The 16,108-nt window shown below is 41.3% G+C and overlaps 1 protein-coding gene across 1 annotated transcript in view; it reads left to right on the top strand.

Moving 5' to 3' along the window:
- The window catches only part of GRM8 (glutamate metabotropic receptor 8), a 717,928-nt gene that overhangs the window by 423,154 nt on the left and 278,666 nt on the right, over positions 1–16,108 (top strand). The gene's annotated exons all lie outside the window — the stretch shown is intronic.

Raw genomic sequence — 16,108 nt, 5'->3', positions numbered from 1 at the left:
TGGGAGAAGGTCCAGGGATGAACACTAACTCAAAATGGTGGGACCAGTGAAGCTCCTTTTATGCCTCTCTTCCTGATCGGGAAGGTGGCAGGCAACCCCCAATGATAGACTGACTGGTGCTATCTCTGGTGGGGTAGTTTGGAATGACTCACATTCTATCTGAAAAAAAGCTAAAGGGTTGAGAGACAGAAGTATCCTGTTAGACTGAGCATTTGGTCAGGTTTCTAGGCAGTGTGAGGGAGAGTCTTGAGTCACGTGAAATGCACCGTTCTTGTCCAGCAAACACTGGCCATTATTCACGGCCTAGAAGTAAGGTGGTTTAGAGTCACAGAAAAGGGTCTTGTTTGGGGTATGACAGCTAGAGATGGGCATGAACAGAAAAACCCCCGAACATGATGTTTGTTGTTCATTGCCATCCATGAACAGGGACTCATGAACAACCACAAACATGGCCCTGTTCACGAACATGTTCGTGATTGGCTGTTCGTGGGCGCCAGCAGGCTCTCCTCCAGCCATCATCCAAGTCAAGTTCCCTACTACACCACTCACAGAAACCTGACCTGAGCAGGCACCAGAAAAAGTACCAATAATAAATAATAGCTTGGCCCCAGAGCCTGGCAGCAGCCCTGGAACTTGAAGGGATAGATCCCTACCACACCACTCCCAGAAACCTTACCTGAGCAGGCAGCAGGAAAGGTACCAATAATAAATAATAGCTTGGCCCAGAACCTGGCAACATCCCTGGAACTTGAAGGGGTAGATCCCTATCCCACCACACTCAAAGAAAATTCAAGCTCCAATGCACTCTCTCTATCAAAATGCCAACAGCAACTGTCTCTCCACTGTCTGCAAAGTCAGAGCTGGGAGCCCCCCTCCCTCCTGCTCTTTGCTCCCTTGTAACAAATTTGGAGCTCCACACTTGAAAGGAAGACCTGCCTATCAAGCTAAATTGGGCTTAGATTGGGGTTTCCAGGGCAACAGCAGGAGTTCAGACAGAGCTCAGACAATCCCTGCCTATGTTGCCAAGGGAATTGATTGCAGGTGCCAGATTGTCTGGCTTGGCGAACAGCAACAAACGAGGCTTGCAACGACCACCTGTTAGTTTAGAATGGGGCCTCACGAACAGATTGTTCACGAACAGCAGATTGGGCTGTTTGTGGCTTTTTTTTGTTCATATTGCTGTTCGTGTCCTTCTCTAATGACAGCTTTCCCATGGGAAATGGGCATGTAATCTAATCACAATTCTCTGGTTTGGTATCAGAGATGGAGAATGCCTATGTCTCTAACTGTATAATGTGCTGGGATCTAGGAGAGCTCCAAAGAGTGATTCCTGGTGGTGAGGACATCTTGGGGTAACAAAACCCCAAACTGACTGTATTTATATTAATCTAGTACTCTAAATTGAATTACAAATACTTATGGGATCTCTCGCTGTTGCATGGGGCCTGCAGTTCAGTCCAGGAAATTCTGTGCATGCACAGCACCAATAGGCTGTGTTATATATGCTACCAAGTGTTAGCAAGTGTCAGCAATACCCTTCTACTCCCTGTGTTGGACAAACAGGTCAGTTCCTATGTAAGAGAATAAATGGACATAAATCTGATAAAATCCACTCTGACTTTGGTTTTCAGGGAGAGTGGAATACAAGTGTAATAAAATAAATAAATAAATAATTAGAAATCACAACTCTGAAAAACCCGTAGGAGAATATTTTCATCTTCCAGGACATTCCATTGCTGATCTAAAAGAGGCTGTCTTCAAACAGAGAAACTTCAAGGGGAGATTACATGCGATTGCTGAAATGGAGTTTATTCACAAATTCAGAACAATGGAGAGCTCCCTTCCTCCCAGGGTTGAACAGAGATTTAGGATTCTACAGATGCTAATTTCTGCTCTAATCAAGCTGCATTTTACCTTTACCTCCTGATGCCCTCCCTTGTAACACCCCATCCCACCTTTAACTGGATATAAAGGCTTAGGGATCTCCATTCCTACTTGTGTCTGAAGAAGGGAGCTGTGACTCTCGAAAGCTTAAACCCTGAAAATCTTATTGGTCTCTGATGTGCCACCGGACTGAAATCCTACGGTACAAAATGAAGCTAAAAGGAAGCTAAGTTTAAATGGTGCATGATGTGCTATCGAGGTAGCAAATTGCGAGCATGTTCTCAGCGGCGGCAATACCATCAGCTGCTGCGCTGAATACCATTTCAGAACAGATGCCAAAATGCTCACAGAATTGATGCCAGACTACTCTCATTACTGCCCTTTCCAAACTGTGAACCAAACACCAACTGTGATCGGGGTGGGGTGGGGGGCTCAACTAGGTAAGAAACTTGCTTTGAGAACAAGGATAATTTAATTTTTGAAAAAAAAATCAAATCATCCCTAATTGCAACAATGCAAGGCTCGGTGGACTGTTATTCTTCCCTTTCTGCCTTGTCGATCTTTACTCTTGTATCTGCAATTTTAATTTATCCAATTATCTGTTGTTGTTACATGTTTTAATTAATGTGTCTTACATAATTTATGGTGCAATTATTTAATTAATTGAATAGATGATCATTTTTGTATTTTATCTCTTCTAGTCAGCTGCATTGGGTCCTCCTGACTGCGTTGGAAGAAAGCCAAGTATATAAATGCTCTAAATAAATAATTTTCCGCAGTTGGTGAAATCATCTGTGGTTTCCTGTGTGTCTGTATTTGTTTATTTAGTGCACTTTTATCATGTCTTTCCTCCAAGGATCTCAGAGCAGCCTACAAAGGTCTTCTATCCTCAATGTTCCCCCACAAGATTAGTCTGAGAAAAAGTGACTGGCCCAAGCAAACATCTATAGCAGAAAGGGGATTTGAACCTGGGGTTCTCACATCATAACCCAGCATTTTAACCAGCACAATATTTTAGTGAAGTTGAAATGGTTGTTAAGGTTAGATTTGAACTCGTACATCCAGGTTAATTTTCTGTCCACTGGGCTGCACAGGTTACATTTAAGATACTCTGTGATACTAGGTATACTTAATCTTTGTCTTGTCTACCTCATCCAGGTGTTTTCTGCATGCACGCTTAAATTGTTTTTTTTTATGTATTTGATCCATGAGGATCGGATCCACTGTAGGCCTCTGTAATTCCGCAGTTAAGGGGTCAAACTGAAGTGGTGTCTATTTATTTTTTTCTGCACTAGAAAAATGCCAATTTCTGCTGCAGGCTTTATGGGGAACACATCAGTTTTGTGAACTGATCAGCTTAGGACAGGTCGGTATTGTCAGTTGATCGGCTGAGGAAACTTACAAGTTTTGTGTGTGTGTTTTAAAGGCTCCAATGTTGCAACAATGTCGCTGTTTAAAATTTAAAAAACACTAAAAAGAATTAACTAAAAAGTACAGGAAGCACAGACGGAAACTTTAAAATATCAAGTGGGATTCAGGGCTCTCTTCAGTTTTGGGGTTAGCTATATAATAATAATAATGTTTGTTGCTTTTCCGGCCGAAGCCATAAGCCATACAAACACCAACAAAATATGAACTGTACACTTGAACATACCCAATTCACATAGACATAACTCATCATTATCACTTTAAACTATGTAAACTCATGAAAATCTTGTTTCTTTATCACCGTGGCTAAAAAGGGAGCCACTATAGCAGAGGTTTGAATGTCAGGAAAGTTATCAGACAATAACACTGAGATTGCCCAAGGAAGGAAGGAAGGGAAGCTTTTCTTTTAACATAATAGGAATAATAAATCTCTCTCTTTCCTTACTCCACTTAGGGCAAAAAACTATTATATGATCCAAGGTCTCTAACTTTCCTTGTCCACAGTCACAAACTCGTTCAGAATAAGGGAGTCCCGAGAAACGACCAGAAAGCACTTTAGAGGGGAAGGAGTTAAGTCTAGCCAATGTGAAGGCTCTGCGTTGAGCTGGAATCTTTAAAGAATAGCAATAAGATGGAATAGCCTCTGGGGGTGGAAGTCCCAGGGATTAAGCAGTTAGCTATATTGCAGCCTTTTCCCCATCAGTTGCAAGGTTGTTGATTTTTCAAGGCATCAATGTTGCAACGTTGCTGTTAAAAAAAAAATCAAGAAAAACCTTGGTTGCTCATGAGTATAAAGTTGAGGGTGAAAGGCAGGGCCAGGCCCAAGTCTCACACTGAAGAAAGCATTCCACACTTCAAAAAATCCAGTTTCACTTCACTGGAAAAAAACCCAAAGCTTGTGCACAGGGAGAAAAAATAGCAGATTCTATGGCAGACACAGCCTTTCTCTATGCATAATGTAAAAAAAAAAGGGAAGCAGTTTGGAAACTGAATTGAGGTATTTTGACTGTGCATGCAGAACTTTGAAGAGAAATTGCTGCCGTATGGGGCTAGAACTGATGAAAAAGCCCCAAGCGGAAAAGACCTAGGGTCAACATTTGTTCCTGGTGTATAATTCTAAACATTGATGTATAAACTATGGATATACCAAAGTACCAAAGAGTTTATTGTCTGTAGCCATAGGCCGTCACAAATTTTCCAAACATTAACTAATAAACAGTTAAATCCAGTATTACAGTTTGAAAAGGATATATAATTAGTGAACCTCACAATATTGTTAAGTTTTTTAGATTTCTGACACTGCTTGCTATGATTTTAAATTTGCTTTCATTTGCAGCTCCAACACTCTAAGGTATTTTGCAGCCAGCTCTATCAGACACCTTGTGGGGGGTTTCATTTTCTGTTGCTTATTTATAAATAGTTCATTTGTTCTGTTCCTCAGCTGAAGTCTTCCAACTTGTTAATAGTGTCTGTAAACTTAACTTAAACTTACTTTGTTCCTCTAAGGGGAATTAATCTTCTAGCTGTTCAGGAACATGACCTTAGTAACTAGTAGGATCAGGATAATTGACAATAACCAGTGGAGACATCTCGTAATCTGTTTCTTTTCAGAAGGTCTTGGAAACTGTGCTCTTACAAGGTTAATGGGTTGGTTCTTTAGAACAGCTGGCCAGAGAAAAAGTGTTGATAATTAGCTTGTGGGACTGGCTGTTTTATTTTTTTTTAAAAAAAAAATCAGTTTTTTTTCTATTTCCCTAGACATCGCACTTTTTCTTATTTCCAAAATATCCATATCAAATAAAGTACATGCCATTGCGGGATGGATGCTTAGAAGTCACACATTCACCAGCAGGGGTTAAGAATGTATCGTGTGGAGTTACTGAGAGCTAAGCTACAAGAGACGAATTACACGAGGACGGGCACGTGAAGGGAGTCGCAGTGTTAGCTGGGAAGCTGAGTTTTAAAAGAGATCAGGGAGATCGCTCCTCAGGGGGTTTGTTAATTTCCTCTTCGCCTCCTAGAAGTGGAGGTGAAACTGATAGAGCCTTTGGGAGGCAAAGAGGAAATTAACAAAACCTTTGAGGAGAGATCTTCCCTGTTTCTACAGAGAGGAGGAATTGACAAAGCCTTCGGATCTCCTTTAAAACTCAGCTTCCCAGCTAACATTGCAACTCCCTTCACGTGCCTGTCCTTGAGTAATTCATTTATTGTAGCTCAGCTCTGAGTTCTTGGTAAAGTTGCTGTATGATCTCCTGGGCTTTTTTCAGTCTGTTAACTCCTAAGTATGTCCATAACTCAGCAATAGTAAAGTGGAGTTGGAGTTGGCATTTGGCAATCTTTTTGGCCCAAGTGGCGAGTTGTGGAACAACCCAGATTTTATTAAAGTGCAAATCATGAAGGGGGTTCCCAGACCAAGGATGTCAACTCGTGGAGACAGGCGGAGCCATCTCTAGCGCTGTGTGCTCATGAGCGAGGCAGTTTCCCAGGTCAATCTGCTGCCCGAGGAAGGATGCTCCAGGAACCAGGCTGGAAATACAGTCTGAGCAGAGTGATGGAAACTGCTGCTGTTTAGGGGTAGTACTCAGCCTGGGGCAGATTAGAAGTAAACTCACAGCCCGCCCCCTGACCCACCCACTCCTAAGCTGGTGCAGAGGTTTACGGCTGAGGTCCACTGATGCCTGGCCACTGTGGGGCACTGCTGGTGCACCAGCCTGGCAGGGCACCTCCAGGGAGCTGGAGTAACTTGGGCTTGAAAGCACTTGATATGTCAGTGGAAGGGCTAATCTGTTCCCTCAGCAATCCCCCCCCTTAGGATTGCTCTGTTCATCTACTTTTATTTATGTTTATTTTAATAATTTCTCTTCTGCCCTTTCCACCAAAGATTTGCGGTGACTAACAGCATTTTTTAAAAAATAAATAGCTTTAAAATACCAGCATAAAATAGTCACATATCCAGATCACGTTTTTTTAAAAAAGATGGTCAATTAAAACTTTATCGAGCGAATGTATGTTGAGCTGACAGAAACGTAATGTACATGACACCATCCACATATCTGAGGGGAGAACATTCCACTGCCACAGAAACAGTGGTTATTTGCGTGGTGCACACACATTATTTCAGCATTGTAGCTACTGGTCTTTTCAAATAATTGAAGGGAGTTCTAGTCCTGAAGTTGAACATGATATTTCGTTTTGCACATTGATGTGCTTTAAAGTGTGATAACATAGATACTGTGTTTACTACAGATAGTGCCAAGGAAGAGGTAAATTCATTTTCTATTGATTTTGAGGATTAGAAAGTGAGATATGCAGAGAAGCCTTATGTCTGTAGACCGGTATGCACTCACACATGTGCATGTGCTGACATCTTTCTGTCTGTATAAAATCTGGGAATAGATCAGTCTTTTATGGAATCATATCACTTTTAACCCTGTGAAATTACTAGCTTTACTTAAAGCATGGATACTTCCCAAACTCCCCCCCCATTGATTGAAGGTTCTTCTATCCAACACAGAACTTGGCATATGAATTAAAAATAATGTTTCCATTTTCTATTTTATACAACATAAATTTTATTCTGCAAGAGAACTTTTGCCCCCTCAACATTATGAACACATCTGGTATGTGTACTGCCACACTGCCAGATTTCAAGGGTGGTTATTGAACTACCCATGCTTTAAAAAAACTCGGGCTGCCTTCGCACTCTGCGTCCTCATATAGGTATATGCCAGGTTTATAGGCTGGGTGAATGTCTATCATTAGGTACTTCTGAATTATCTTGAGTTACAAGTTTATATTTTAAAAAACAAAAGAAACCTTTCTTTCTCTTGCCAGAATGGCTGGCTTCCCCCCTAGTTCCAGCATTTAATTTTATTGGCTCTCTAACTGGTTGAGCTATTGCCAAACCTCTTTGTTTTACAAGCTGAACACAGCACAATTTCAAGTCTTTCAGCATAAGAATCTCATTTCTTATTACGCACATTAGAAACCAGTAAGATCATGTTCAGCTTAACTGTGCATAGGAGTTTGGCTGGTGTTTTCTTTTTGTTAGCTTTTGTTTACAATGTGCCACTTGGAAGAGGGAAAAAAAAACTTTGGCCACAATCCAGCATGGAGGGAGGTATGTTTATGAAATCCATTCAAATCAATGAACTTAAATCTCCCTACCTCTGTCTTGAATTGTGGCATTTTGTTGCATTGTACAAAGTATACAGCTGTGTTTACATCCTCAAAAGGCTCTTAACAACGACAACGACAACGACAACGACAACGACAACAATACCGATACCAATACCGATACCGATACCGATAGCAATAGCAATAGCAATAGCAATAGCAATAGCAATAGCAATAGCAATAGCAATAGCAATAGCAATAGCAATAACAATGAGAGGAGACTGACCTTCCTACATCTAAAATGATGGAGTTAGATCATTGCTATCTGACCATATCAAAAGTCTTGGTGTGCTTTTAGATCCTACGCTACTTTTTTTTGAGAAATAGGAAGGGATAGGCAAGGGTGATACTGACTAGGTAGGACAAATTAATAAGTATGTCTCCCCATCCTCTTTTTGACACTCTACAAATTGCAATGACCCTCTCCTCTCCCCAAGTCCCCAGTCAATCAAAATCTCATTGGCCACACATGGAAGAATTCTATGCAATTTCAAGGAGACAAGCATATTACTATTACTATTACTATTACTATTACTATTACTATTACTATTACTATTACTATTACTATTACTATTACTATTACAGTTGTTATTGTTCAAATTATCTGTAACAATCAACAATAAGCAGAAGTCACCTGTTATTATTGATTGGCCTTGCTAAGCTGATACACGTTTCCACCAGACACATAAGTATCAACCAGATATCGGCATAATATGTATGCTGTTCCAAGTAGTGCCATCTTTTGCAGTTCTTTAGGTGTTAACCATGTGTGGTTAAGCTGCACCTCCACCTCCGTCAGATGCTATATGGTTTTTTGTACGGTGAGCAGGTGTTTTATTAGATGGATGTGTTAAATGGTTGTGGTTTTATCTCTGTATATTTTAACTACTGTTGTAATCCGCCCTGAGCCCGCTTGTGGAAAGGGTGGGATATAAATATAAATAATAATGATGATGATGATGATGATGATGATGATGATGATGATGATGATGATGTCAGAAAGCTGCAGTTTTTCCGTATGAATTGTAAAGTTTTTTGAGATGGTTCCAAGTGCCCCGATGACAATGAGGACTACTGTTACATTCTTCTTCCATACTCGGGTCATTTCTATTGCCAGATCTCTATATTTAATCATTTTTTCTTGTTCTTTTTCTTCGACTCTGGCATCCCCAGGAATTGCGATGTCGCCCATGACTATTATGTCTGGTGTATTATGTTCAAGGTACCAATCAGTTTAAATTCTGAAATTCCACAAGATCTTGACTTGTTCATTTTCTAGCACCTTTTCTACCTGATGTTCTCATGAATTCTTTGGTACTGGCAAGCTATACTTTTTACACAATGACCAATGAATCAGCTTTGCAACCTTGTCAAGTCTAGCCTTGTAGTCTGTCTGTGCAATTTTGCTGCATTAAGAGATAAGGTGGGACACAGTTTCATCTTTTTCCTGGCAAAGTCGACATTTTGGATTTTCACTGATTTTCTGAATTTTGGCTTTCATAACATTCATAAATAAAGGTCGCATGCTATCATTGACTGGCCGTGCTGAGCTGATATAAGTTTTCACCAGACACCTAAGTATCAGCCAGATATGCTGTTTCAAGTAACACTGTCTTTTGCAGTTCTGTAGGCGCTATGTCAGAAAGCTGCAGTTTTTTCATATAAGTTGCAAAATTTTTCAAAATAGTTCCCAGTGCCCTGATGACAATGGGGACTACTGTTATATTCTTCATCCATAGTTGGGTGGTTTCTATTGCCAGATCTCTATATTTAATCATTTTTTCTTGTTCTTTTTCTTTGAGACTGGCATCCCTCCAGAATTGCAATAATTTCAATAATTACAGTAATTACACTAATTGCAATTATAATATTATTATTATTGATGATGATGATAACATCATCAACAGCATTCCATTTGTATACCACCCTTCAGGGCAACTTAACACCCACTCAGAGCGGTTTACAAATTATGTTATCATCTCCACAACAAACACCCTGTGAAATGGGTGAGGCTGAGAGAGCTCTGGGAAGCTGTGACTGACCCAAGGTCACCCAGCTAGATCCAGACGACATTTTCCATTAATGGAAGGCATTTCTGTCAATGGAAAGGAACATCCCTGCTTTCCTTTTCTTGCTGCAGCCCACTGATATCCCCCAAATGAGACAGTGCTCTCGGGAACAGTAGGAGGGTAAATCAGAGATCTCCTCCTGGGAAGTGCAGCTGGCAGAAATTGTGCCCCGTCTTCCATTAGTGGAAAATTTGAAGTGCAATTCTGTACAAGTTTATTCAGATGCAAGTCTCACTTGAATGGGGCTTACTTCTAGGTAGTGGGGTTGCCAGCTCCAGGTTGGCAAATTGCTGGAGATATGGAGATGGAGCTTGGAGAAAGGAGGTGGGGATAAGGAGAGCAGAGACTTTGGAAGGTTATAATGCTATGCATAAGTCCACCTCCCAAAGCAGCCATTTTGTCTCCAGAGGAACTGATCTCTGTTATCTGGAGATCATTTGTTCTTCCAGGAAATCACCATTGCCCACCTGGAAGTTGGCAACTACAGGTCAATGTTCATAAGATTACACTGTTGATCTGGATCCAACTTCGTATCATGAATACTCAAGCAATACCTATCCTCTGGCATTCTTTAAGAAGAAATATTCTTGGTATTAAATGGCTGGACCCTGCTAGCTTTTCTGTATTGTAAGATGGAGAAAGGGGTGATCTGACTCGATGCCCCTCTGCTCTTTCTTGTTTATTCAGGTCCTTTGATCCTAGAATAGCCTTTTGGGAGTCAAAAGGGATCTCTCCTCCATTTTGCTCCAGCAGAAAAATTGGTAGAATACTATCTACTATAGATCAGATAGTAGTCATGTTGGTTTGCAGTAAAACAGCAGGATTTGAGTTGGTCCTATCCCCAAGTATTTCTCCCCTGTTGTAATCAAGTTGATTACATTTTGCATTTTGCATCCTGACTCTCCTCTTTGCAACACCCCATCCCCCTTCTGATTGGGAGATAAGGGGTCAGGATCTCCATTCCTGCTTGTATCTAATGAAGGGATCTTGACTTTTGAAGCCACATGCCCTAGAAATCTTGTTGGGATACATAGTTCCCTTTATTTTGTGAAGTTTTTTTTAAAAAAATTAAAATGAAGGGTAGCTAATGGTTGAAAAAAAAATAAAAGATAGCTTTCTTTTCCACATACTTGGCTGTACTTTTTTTAAAGCTTCACTTCTACAGCATGCTCTATGGTGATGTTTTTGGTTTTAATAAATTAGTTTTTCCAGAACATTAACCGGGACATCTGGATGCTGCTACTGCTGAAGAACACACCAGCCTAAAAACGGCAGATTTCCAATTGCATGTCAGGGCCCTGGAGATAAAAAGCCTAAAGAAACTATAAATTTGTAGCACCAAAACTGGTTGGTGATTTCTAGATGTTTTTTGTTACGTGTTTGCAGATCCGTAATTATAAACCGATTGCAGCTAGGGAAAAAAAAAGATAACTCTTGTTCTCCATCCTGCATAATAATTAGCCCGATGTTGTATTTTGTCACTCTCTAACTGTGTTGGGTTTTTAAAATATGACCCGTTTTTCAGATGTTGCTCTTGGAAACAGAAAATATAGAATAAGTATAGTCCTATTCTGTGGGTCCTTAAATGTAGTGGTAGAAATGCCCAGCCTGCTGTTGCACGTCTGTGTATGGCTTGCTGTATCCAAAGGAACATTTCCACTGATGGAAGAGTTTCCATCCATGAAGCATAACGTTGTAAGCTTCCCCTTCTTCTGCACTGCTTATCCCTGTGAATTGCTGCTTCTGGGAGTAACATTATAGGGAAACTTTTGGACTGCCGGGCAGAGGCAAGTGAGAAAGTCATCATTAATAGATGGAAATCCTTCTGTCCACAGAAATGCTCCATTTGATCCAGACATATGTATGGTCAGTTGCTGAACAGATGTTTAATGCTTCTGGTTTTAAGAGAGTTGACCTTCTGTTTGTATGGATGCCAACCTCCAAGTGGGAGCTGGCGTTATCCCAGAATTACAACTGATCTCCAGCCTACAGAATCAGTTTCCCTTGAGAAAATAGCAGCTTCCCAAGTCAAACTCTATGGTATCACATCTTGCTGGAATCCCTCCCCTTCCCAAACTCTTCCCTCTCAGGGCTCCACCCACAAATCTCCAGCAACTTCCCAACCCAGAGCTGGCAATTTCCCTGTGACAGAGAAAGGGAAGAGAGAGTAGGTCCAGAATTCAGTCCACCCTCTTTCATCCAAACAGTGATAAACAGACTCCACATTTCAATTTCATTGCAAATTTCAAGTAGTACCCTTATATACACAAAAAAGTTGTTTTTAATGAAACATTTAGAATTCAAATGCCTTTCCAAATTTGCATTTATATGTCCTCTTACATTGTTTATTGAAATGTCCTGGAACTTGACTGTACTTCTCTCTCACTATGTAATCCACCTAGAGTCTGTGAGAAAGGTGGACCATGCATACATACATATATATATATGCATACATTAGAGTTGCCAGGTCTCCTTATCCTCCCAGCATGAGAGGGGACCTGGCACTCACTTTCATTTCCCTCTTCACACGTGCTTTGCACCGGGGTAATAAACAGGCCTGATTTCTTCCATTAGGGGCCTAAATCGGGCCCGTGCAAAGCACTAGGAGCGCTCCCAGTGTGGCACGATGATGTCACTCCTAGGAGTGATGTTGCGCCGCCCCAGGAGCTTGTCCTGTTCCCCTGCATCCCCCCTCCCCCACTGGCCAGGTTGGAGGTGGCCAGCGGCATAGGATTGGAGTGAGGGATCCCCTGCCCCCACCGGGGGAATAACAACCCTAACATATATACATACATAACATATATCCTTGAAAATAAGTGTATATGTCTACAGTATTCACAGGAAACAGCAAACAATTCCTATTTCACAGGAGGTTCCCCCCCCCCCAGTGCTTCTGAAAATTAATAAACTTTTGTTGGAACCCTCCTTTTTGCCCCTAATCCCCCTCCCTTTGGTCTTCACATCTTTTTTCAGTTGTGTTATTGAGTGTTCTAAATTTGATCACCGAAGTTTTATGTAGTTTGGTATACTTCCTGGAATCTGCTGTGCAATCTAGTAAAATCAGTGAATGCAGCAAGATGATTAATGTGATTGACTGTTCGAGACCAAATGCAACACATTTATAGTTGAAATGTAACTGATTTAAAATGTAAACTGATTTAAAATGTAAACTGATTTTTAAAAATGTAACTGGTCATAACTATGGGACATACATAGTCCACACAAGTCAATTGTAACAGCAACAGGAGCTACCTAGCCACCCTGCGGGATGCTGCCAATTCACAGACACAAATCCATGTGTCGTGCTGCTCATTTTAAAACTGTAAACAGTTCATTGATATGGCCATATTGGAAGTTCAGTTTGAGAGAAATCAGGCAAACAAGTGAGACATGTTCAATTTTCAAGGATCTTATTTGTGAAATTTGAAGTATCACCAATAAAGAAAAAATCATGGTCAGTGTCCTTGCTGAATGTGCTAATCTTCTGTTAGTATCTATGCCTTGGCCTGAGTTTACAGGAACACAGAATATGCAGTCATGTGGGGGTGTGATGATTTGTGCTTTTAACCATATGGTCAAGGGCAGTCTAGGAGGGAAAAACAGCCCTGTAAAAGGACCCCACCCTCTGTCACACCCCCAATGGGGGAGGGAGGACAGGTCAGCCTGCCTACCTATATTGCTAATGCTTCCTTCAACAAATCCAGGCTTGCCAACCTCCAGTCAAGGCCTGGAGAGCTCCAGGAATTACAACTGATGCCCATATGACAGTGATCAGTTCCCCTGGAGGAAATTATTGCTTTCTAGATTGAATTCTTTGGCATTATATCCTGCTGAGGTCCCTCTCTTCTCCAAATCATCCAGGCTTCACTCCAAAATCTCCAGGAATTCCCCAACCCAATGTTGGCAACCCAACCCAAATCCGGTGCCACCTCCTTCACTCTGTGTGGGGTTTGGGTGGGCTGTACGCTGCCTAGCCCAGACCCAAGCCATGAGCTGTTGCCCCTGGGCTGTGAGAGATTCAGACATTCTGGGCACCACCTCCTTTGGCTGTGGTGGGCTGGGCGCAGCCCTTCTCCCATTGAACTGGTGTGCTCCAGGTTTTGGGGAGGCCGTTGGCCCACCACGAGACATTCTGGTGCACATAATGGTCAATCTTCCCGCTGCATAGAGTGATATGTGTTTATATAGCACTTGCAGTATTCAAAGCATTGATGTTACAACTGGGCACGGCAAAGCAGCATCCACCAGTATGATCCATACCCTTCTCAGCCATGATGAGTTAGGGAGCCAATAGTCCAGCAAGCAGTTTGGGTCGCTTGTGAGCAGCTCGAACCCATTCTGTGGGTAATTTTCCATGCCTGTACATTGCACATTAATTCCTCCACCAGTCATGGTTTCTGTTTTCATTTATAGCTCTGTATTTTTCTTGCCATTGGTAAACCACAGTTTTAGATATCAATTTGTACACTGGTGTTAGCTATGCCACCTGTGTGCAGTTCATTGCAGCCTGAGTCATTATTTCTGCAGTTGGGTTCTAATTTATTCTGTGTAGCTCATTATCTGAAATACAGCCGTTTGAGAACATTCCATCAGACAAGTGATAGTTATTTTATGCACTGATCTTTATGATGATTGGATGCATTAATCAAACAACTGGTACAGTAAACCAGAAACAGCCGTATCCCTTCTTCCATTAGCATAATCACATTATGTCTCTTAAATAACATTCCAGAAGCCTTCAAATTCAATCTGGTGCATGTGGAGAAATAATTAATGAAAATTCCTGAAATAGTGGCCTACTCCACCCACCCCTCCAAAAAATCTGGTCGAATATGTTAGCAGAGGTTTCGACTGACTGTCAAAACAGCTACAAAGCGTACAACTTACAACATAAAGGAGAGTTTCCATTTTGTATTTTTGGCATGTAACAGTATGTTTGGCTTTGGTATGTTTGTTTTTGTAATAAGAGAATTCCCTTTATATATTTACTGGGGCACAAGCATAGGAATTAGCTTCCCAATGCATGTTTAAGGACAAAAGCAGGTACTTAGGCCACTACTGCTGTGTTAAAAGAGAAAAATGTTCCCCCAAATGTTCTAATTCTCATTGCATCCATGTCAGACAATGAGAAAATATTATATTATGTTGCAACAAGATACCATTTAGGCTTAGTGAGAATGTTTTATTTAGCACTGTTTTATAGTTTGTTTCAGAGCCAAACTACATGTTATGGTGACCACAGATCCAACCACTGACTACCAGCTCCATTTTAGAGGATAAATTAGCTGCGGAGGGAGCAGCCTGTCACTTACGCTATCCATTCCAAGCAACTCTTTCCCTCCCAGCTCTCTGATGGCTGCACTTAGAGCCAAACTACAAGTGATGCCTGACACAGGTTAGACACTTGTCAGCTTTCCTCAAGTTTTGGTGGGATATGTAGGCAGCTTGGCAGAATGTTGGACGAGTGACAGTTGAAAAGTCCATTGGACAGCAGTCGGAGAGCCAAGCTGCAAGACCAGGACGCCTACATTTCCCATCAAAACTTGAGGGAAGCTGACAAGTGCCCAACCTGTGTCAGGCAACACTTGTAGCTTGGTTCTTAGAAAACCTGCTTTCAAGTGTCCTCTCTCACAGGCCCCTTCACTTAATTTGGATTGGGATTGTAGCTACATTTACAATGTAGTGGGAACGTTTGGAGCCATTGATTTACAATGCCTACTACTAGTTTTGCTACTACAGACTAACACGGTTAACTCCTCTGCATTTACTACTAGTTGGAGACAGGAAGTTAGTGTACTTGGGGAGAAGTGTTTGAAGTTCCTTGTTTGTAGCTTCTTACATAATAACACTTTGTTGAAAGGATACAGCAACTCAGAAAAGACTTTTAAGTGCGAGATTGATATGCTGACTTCTTGGGAAGCAAGAAAGATCTCGTCTACATCGTATGCATACATTAAAGTTCCTTTGTGATAAACTATTGAGTTTGCTACTGGTACCTATCTATAGAGGACTCTTCCTGTGTGACATAGAAAGAATTAATTAGCCTTTTTTATCAGTAGTGCAATGAACTTTGATCCTCTTAATCAAAGCAGAATTCCTGGTTCACCTTAGAGACAATGGCATGAAACCCCCTTAAGCTTTATATGAAATAAGATCTCTAATTACCAAAAGTTGCCAGGTTAATCTTTATCCCCTTATATGAGCTGTTTGGATGATGGGGGGGGGGGGTACACCAAATATACAGCTGCATCAGTATAGAATTCTCTCTCTGTTGTGCCTGCAAAAGTGGATGGGTTTGAAGCAGTTCCCCTTCTCTCAGCTGTCTTTCACATTGAATTCCACCATGGATCTTCTCAGTCAATTGGAGGGGTGGGGGGCAGTGTTGCAAACATGCCTTATCTTTCCCTTTTCCCCTGTATGTATCGATTGACCATTCTATCCCCTTGGGGTCAGCTCTGAAGGTACTTGTTATAAATATAGTCCATGTATACTATCATAAGAGGGCACCTAAAACAGTGACTATGATGTCACACCACCATTTTAATGGCAGG

This window comes from Eublepharis macularius, chromosome 9 (assembly GCF_028583425.1).
Source record: "Eublepharis macularius isolate TG4126 chromosome 9, MPM_Emac_v1.0, whole genome shotgun sequence".
Lineage (NCBI taxonomy): Eukaryota > Metazoa > Chordata > Lepidosauria > Squamata > Eublepharidae > Eublepharis > Eublepharis macularius.
The sequence above is the reverse complement of the archived record's forward strand: the minus strand, read 5'-3'. Positions and strand labels throughout refer to the sequence as shown.